This window comes from Pteropus medius, unplaced genomic scaffold (assembly GCF_902729225.1).
Source record: "Pteropus medius unplaced genomic scaffold, Ma_sr-lr_union100, whole genome shotgun sequence".
NCBI lineage: Eukaryota > Metazoa > Chordata > Mammalia > Chiroptera > Pteropodidae > Pteropus > Pteropus medius.
The window spans coordinates 12,309,827-12,316,920 of NW_024340849.1; the positions used below are offsets into that span (position 1 = coordinate 12,309,827).

Below are 7,094 nucleotides of genomic sequence, written 5' to 3' on the forward strand. Positions count from 1 at the left end.
CTGGATGCTCTGGGCACTGTGATATTTTTACTGACTCAGGAAAACAAGAAAACTCATCACCGGCTAAAGTATTTAACGATGGCGTGTGAGAGGCAAAGTTCAGATGACATACTGGTTATGAGCACAAAAGGACCAGAATTTATTCCATAATTACACATGACTAGGAGCGCTGCTGTAAGAGGAACCTTCTTGCCAAGACCAAACAGATGCCAAGGCATTTGTCGAGCGGAAGGATTGCCTAACAGTAGCTATTTAGTGTGATAATGGCGTTTGATAGTTTGGACACAAACACCATTGTCACACTCCACAGCTCTGCTAAGGAATCTCTGTAGCTGTGAAGGTGCGAACTTCACCTCCACATTCCACCGTGGCCACCGATGATGGAGACACCAGCTCCATATGACCTGAGCAGAGAAGAGAGGAATCGAAGGTGGGGAGCATCTTGAACAACGGAAAGAGATAAAGACTCACAGAGGTCAAGCTTCTGTGTTCCGGAATAGTCAAGCTAATGACGGGATCCACTGCCACCTGTTCTGTTATCACCCCGCACAGGCCTCCTGCCAACGGGAAGATTCCCTATGGAGATGGATGAGAAACCTGTTTGCCTCGATTTTCTAAAAGGCCTGAGACAGAAAGATTCCCTAGAGGGAATCAATTTTAGGAAACAAGTACTTAATGGAAGACCCCGTTATAAGCCACAATAATGTGACTGGATAAACGGAGCCTCCCCAACTCTCACCTCACTATATATATATCCCAATTCACCGTCGATAAATGTGGTAAATTCTGCAGTCTAAGAAAATTAAAATTATTTTGCATTCGGGTGGGCTGGAATCTGCTCTCAGTAACACCTAGTGGATACAGATGCATCCAGATTTTAAATCTTATTCGCCACGGTCATTTTCCACCATCGCAGTGTGGGGGAGACGAGGGATGGTGTAAGGAAAGCAAAGGAAATGGAGAGAGGAACTAGTCAATTTGTCATGACTCATACTCATTTTCTAGGCAAAGGGAGCCTCCTGTGAATAATCCCTCTGGTTTACTGAGTTTCTGGTTAAAAATGGTTTCTAACGGATATATGAACTCCCGCCCACAATCGAGAATGAGAGAAAATAAAGCATTTTACATAATCCTTCATCTTCTCCCAAATGCTGGAAAAGGAGAGGGTTGGGGCCAGTTGAGGATAACTGAGTTGTTAACATTTGACCAGAGCCTTGCATTGGCCCTAAAAGTGGCCCGTTTTTAACAACTGAAAATAAACCCTTCTGCGTTTTTCAGTAAAAATGCCCGAATTCACGTGCAGACCACGAAATCACGCTCGTCGACATAGACTGCAGTTATCAGTGCACTGTGAGAGTCACTCAGCCTTCACAGGATTGGAGCGTTGAATTCTGTTTTTTTTTTTTTTTTTTTGCTTTCTGGTTTTATAGAGACATCACTGACATATAACATTGTATTTGCTTTAAGTATACCACCCCAGCCTTTTTTTTCTTCCTTTCTTTTTTCACTGTGTTGATTTGCTTCATCTTCCTATTAAAAGACCAACTTCCTTTGGTTCCTGTCTGTGCCCCTGGCTTGCCTTTACAGGGTGGGTCCGTTGCAAGGCAGCGGGGAAGTGCCACCTGGCCCACCGTTAGACCTGCTCCCAGGTGGAACTCTTTACCTGGGCACTTTTACAGGCAAACTCACGCCAGATACAAACTCTAGAGTTCCAGTTGGCCGCCAGCCCTCAGCACTCTGGGTGCAGCTGCAGCTGCAGTGAACATACTCGGGTGTTTCACTCTGGTTCTTCCCTTCTATTCTACCAAGTTAGCCAGGCTCATCTGCTTTGTTCTTTCCTGATGGACCTAGAACAGAAACACCCCACTTCCTGGGCACTCAAGGGATATTGCTGACCATGACAAGAGGCTCCAGAAATCTCTTAGTTCATTTAGGAACAATCGATGAGAGGTGAACGATTTGCTAGTTAAAGGTCCTGGCAAGACATGCTTGGAGAGCTTCTCATGGAGCAAGGGCTTGGGCCCATTTCACTTCTTAGGGCCTGTTAGCAGCATCTGAACCCCACACCACTTCTCCACGTGAGCTCTGCCTGCTTCGAGCTTTCAATAATCTGCAAAAGACAGAAAAAGGCAGGAAGAATAAACAGGGAAGAAGAAAAGAGAGGAGGAAGTTAATGCACTACAGGTAAATCTTACCAACTCCTCCCCTAAATAAACCTCTATTTCTTTGGCCCAAGAAATTCTACACATTTATAGAGTTACCTATAAGGTTGTCCATGAAGGCGTTATTTGTAACAGTGAAAACTGCAAATGTCCAACTATAGAAAAGAGTCCCACATTCCTGATACACCCCCATCATTTAAGTTGATGTTGTAGAAAAATGGTTGTTGACTGAGAGATTCAAGATGTTATCGCACGAAGTAGTTTACAAAGCAATATACATAGTATGCACTCCTTGCTGTGAAAAATGCACAAATGCCAGGGCAAAAACATCCGATATTAACCGGGACTCTCTCTGCGTGCTGAAGTTGGGGTTCCTTCTTTCTCTCCTTTTGCCTCTCCACATTTATTAATTTCTACAGTTCATGTAGTGTTTTGTACTGAGAAAAGAAATTAGAATTTAAAAAGTTTTAAGTAGTTTTTGGACGTGTGTGTGTATTCATAATAAAAATTCCTTCGTGCAAGAGGCTCTTTTGAATTGGGCGGTTAGAGCTTCCCCTATTTCTACACTACTCGTCAAGGCGCTTGAAAAGTTAGGACTAATGGCTGAGAGATGGGCCTCAGGCTAATTTCCTAGTGAACTATTAGTGAAATACTTTATGATGCAGTACAACAATTTAATGGCATTATTGCGTCAATCGATACACATATTTATTGCGTGCCTATTACGTTCTCAGCCTTGTGCACAATTTTTACACATAACTATAATGGCCATCATCTTTTATTACTTCTTTGATTGTTTCTGCAGGCACAGTTAAAGCCTGTTAACCTGCAAAAAAGTTTAAATGAGCAAGCAGAATGATTTCATTTTTTTTCACATGCCATCCAATAATATGTCACTAACAAAAAAAAAATTAGACACTGTTAATGTCAGGATCTACTCGAATACATACATATTTTTAATTCACATAGTCATTTCTCATTCTGGAGGTATAAAAAAAAAGCTTTTGTTCTAGTGTTTTCAAATTTAACAACTGAACTTAAATATACCAGTTAATAAAAAACAGAAGGTTTATAACGTGGCTGGGAAATAATTACACCTACTATTTCCTGTGAAAAAAAATCAATGCTTAAGGCAGAGATGTTGGATATTAATCAGGGTGACATGTCCACATGCCAGCACAGTTTTCTGCAGCTCGGAAAAGGCCCGGAAGGATCCTGTCTAGCTTCTCTCCTCTGATCTCGGCCACTGTGATCCCCACCATCTCTCTTTGCTTCCTGAGATTTCCCGAGAGGGGCCGAGCGCTAGGCATTCCTAAATGACTGTCTATTAAAATGAAATCTCTGTGCGGTGCCTCCATCTCTTCCCTCACCTTCCCGACCTGGACTGAACCTCTACACATTTCTAGTTGCTGTGCTCAATTCAGAATGCAGTTTCCCATCGAACCCGTGGGTGTAAAGAACAGGCAACACTGGGTGTGCCCTTTATTTTATGTCAATGGTTTCTCTTCATTAACAGGCAGGAAGCCTTTACAAAGCCTAACCCTCTAGCGAATTCTTCAGCCTGTAAGTATGGTGTGTGCATCACAGCTCTTTGCAAGATGTCCTAGATTTGTAAGCACCAGGAATATCACAAAACTCCTATTCTTTCGTAAGTCTTTGCTTCATATTCTGATTCCCAGGGGCTGAGTACATTTGAGAGCCAACCCCTGAGAAGTGAGAAGGGAATGCTCTGGGGAGCGGGAAGTATGACCTTGCTGCAGAGCTAATTCATTAGCACCGAACAAACAAACAAAGATTTCTTAAAAAGCAAAAGATAAATGGAGATGCTTTTTCTTAATTCCAAATCCAGATTTTCTGTCATTTCCAACAGATGTGTTAAATGCATCAATGTAATTCTTTTAGGTTGTTAGAGTCTAGATGAAGACAAAGAAAGTCAGCATAATATGCCTGAGTCTTGTCACTTTGAAAGTACATGGAAATTTAAAAATAGAATATTCTTCTCAATGCCGAAGCATTTCTTTTCTCATAGAAATCCATCTAGAAGGGAAAATCTCGATGCTCCTGATGCATCCACCTATTATCCATGTTTATCACCATCCGGGGGTGAAGGGGGGACACTGGGCAAATTCTTAGCCAAGCTGGGGCCTCAACAGACTCTTTGTAAGAGAATCACTGAGGCTTGGGGATTCCTAAGAACCAGCTTCATCTCTGCACAGGTGTCCGGTTCCTTCCATTGCTGTCAACGGAACAACACTAGGTGGACAGATGGACAACTCTGATGCCGACATCTTAGAAACAGACTAAAACAGAGTGAGCTTTGCGGGTGTGCTTGCCCCGAGGCTTGGGAAAGGGAGGGATTCCTGGTCAAATGAACTTCCTAGTTCTAGTTAGTCTTCTGGAGGAACCTTGAAGGCCTTGGTGCCATTGCTAAACCAGACCATCACAAAACAGGAAATGGCTTCAGGTACTGCCACTCCAAGGGCAGAAATAAAGGTCCATTCCGCCTCTGGGTCCTCGACTCCTCCCTAACCTTATCTTTTTCCTTCACAGGGGTGAGACGAATGTCTAGAAAAGTCTCTAGTTTTCTCAGGCTTTCTGAAGAAGCAGAATAATCACGACGAATTCAAATATTCTGTGTCTACCACTTTACCTTGCTCAGGTGTTGTGTGGGGTCTTTTGAAACACCAAGGTCACACAGCTCAGTCTCACTGTTGGAAGTTAGTGACCATTTAAAGGAAGAGCCTAATTCATATGGGGAGTTGGCGGGTGCATGGGGGTGACAGGCACTTACCTTCCAGGCAGGAGGAGTCTTCTCTGAGCTCGGGGCTTCTCTGGCCACAGGATGACCTTCCTTCTCTCCTCATTCTGCTGGCTGCTTGGGGCGGCCGTGGGCACAAGCCCTGAGCTTCTGTGGGTTTGGAGCTTTTCCCCTCTCCCTTTATGGGATCCAGGGTTTTAAAGTAAACAGTTCTTTCTCTTTCTGATAAGTCACATTAAATTATCGATTCGGAGGAAGGGAGGGCACGACCTTAGCCCAGTAAGTCATCATCACCTTTGGTCGAGCACACTAAACTGCACACTAAACTAAGCAAGACCGGAAAGTCCAGCATCCCCGCCCCCCCCACTCTCCCTGCTGTGTGGGGGTGCAGCGCAGGCTGACAGGGAGGCTGACGGCTGGAGCAGGTAGATGCACCTGGAGAACGCATAATTCCCCTCAGAAACCTCTTTCCTGACAGGAAGACTGCAGTTTATCATATTACCGCCTCCTCAGATTTCTAGACCCCCCAAAAAGTCACCTGGTCATAGGAACCTAATAAGTTAAAACATCCTTGGCTCATCCTACTTAAAGGTCTTGACCAATATCTGGAAGCTAATCTCATTCTCCCTTTGAACGAATCATTGCTGACGTAGTTACAATCTATTTGCTCATGCCAACCATTATTTATTAAACTCCTTATCTGCTAAGCTCTAGTAATGCAGTGGTGAGCAAGGCAAATGTAGGAATGAGGGACGCATACCAAAGCAGTGACATAAACAACCTTTGGAGGTAGCTTATTAGAGGCTACGGTTTTTAAGGTCTCTGATGACTGTTTCCTTCTCAGGCCACTTTGTCATTTTGCTTTCTTGAGCTTTGAAAGGCAGCTATCTGTTGCCCTGTCTCTCGTAATGAATGCAATCTACATGAGGTCTATTACCCTGGTCCAGGACAGACAAAAAAGCAGATGGCCCTAGCTACCAGGTGTTGTCATCTTGCCCTACATTTGCTCTTAGTTATATTTCTTTTTAGGTGAAAAGCAAAATATAGTGTGGCTTTTTCTTTTTCTTTCCTAAGAACTGCTAGCTGATTTCAAGAAATGGCCCCAACAGTTGGTGCAGCCATTAGTCTCCGAGTGCCTGAGGGAGGGAGACCCCTTCCCTGGTTGCCTGAGACCACCTGAGGTCATCCTGCAAACTCGCCCCCAGAAAAGGGCAGATGCTGCCTACGAGGGGTGGGCGATGAGCTGCGACCTCCCAAAGGCCGCCACACGCACATTGTCAAAGCCCAAACGCTCATGGTGAAATGGGGAAACATTCCGCGGGCCGCGCAGGAAACCGCCCAGGTCCCACGCGCGCCGGTTTTCTTTAAGGGCTATGGCGTCAACGTGATTTTTTTTTTTTTAACGCGATTTTTTTAAAAAAAGTCACATTACTGACATTGTGTGGAATAACATCCTTCGCAATTCTTAAGTTGCTTTTCCTGGACATAGCAATGATCCTTCTTTTCGGAATTACTGTTGGTTTTTCTCCTTTAAAGCAGAACAGATTGCCACGTCCACCATGAAGATATTCTTTCAATGGGCAGGACAAGTCCTTCCCACTCCCAGGCCTCCCCATGGACATCCGGGTCCCTTTCATCAGCCTCTCTCCTACTATGACAGTTGATGCAATTTTGCCTAGATTTCCCCTTCTTTTGGAAAACCATGATGAAGACAAATGTTCAGCTTTCAGATGACTCACTCTAAATTCCTAGCCGTGGTACTTGCAAGGACCCTGACTTTCAGAGAACGCATCGATCTTGTCCTATTTGTAAGAAACGTCCTCCAGCACCTCCCACAGCCCTTACTGCTGTCTTTAAAAATGATTTTTTATTTTTTTGAAGCAAAAAGAATGCATTCTTTTAAGATAAGATAGATTGAGATCCTGCAGGGATGCAGTTCACCATGGAACGGCTCAATCCTCAAATCTAACGTTTGCCAGGACCGAGGCAGCGCTTTGGGAACTGGGAATCCTGGGTCTCATTCGGATTCTTTGACATTAGGATTTTTGCCCTTGGATGTGACACTTGATGTGTTTCTGTGTCCTCAGTTTCCTTCCTCTCTGTGCAGCAAAGCTGAGAGTGTTTATCATTTGCTCTGAAACCTTAGGTGAAACAGGCGAATTTGTTTTTATTCA

The 7,094-nt window shown here is 44.1% G+C and overlaps 1 long non-coding RNA gene across 1 annotated transcript; it reads right to left on the bottom strand.

Annotated features, from left to right (window-relative positions):
- Positions 1-1,389: 1,389 nt before the first annotated feature.
- Positions 1,390-5,121, bottom strand: LOC120584762 (uncharacterized). The gene is made up of 2 exons (XR_005648126.1): positions 4,954-5,121; positions 1,390-2,110 (listed from the first exon to the last, which is right to left on the bottom strand). It is a non-coding gene; the product is annotated as an uncharacterized LOC120584762 (long non-coding RNA).
- Between the last annotated feature and the right edge of the window lie 1,973 nt (positions 5,122-7,094).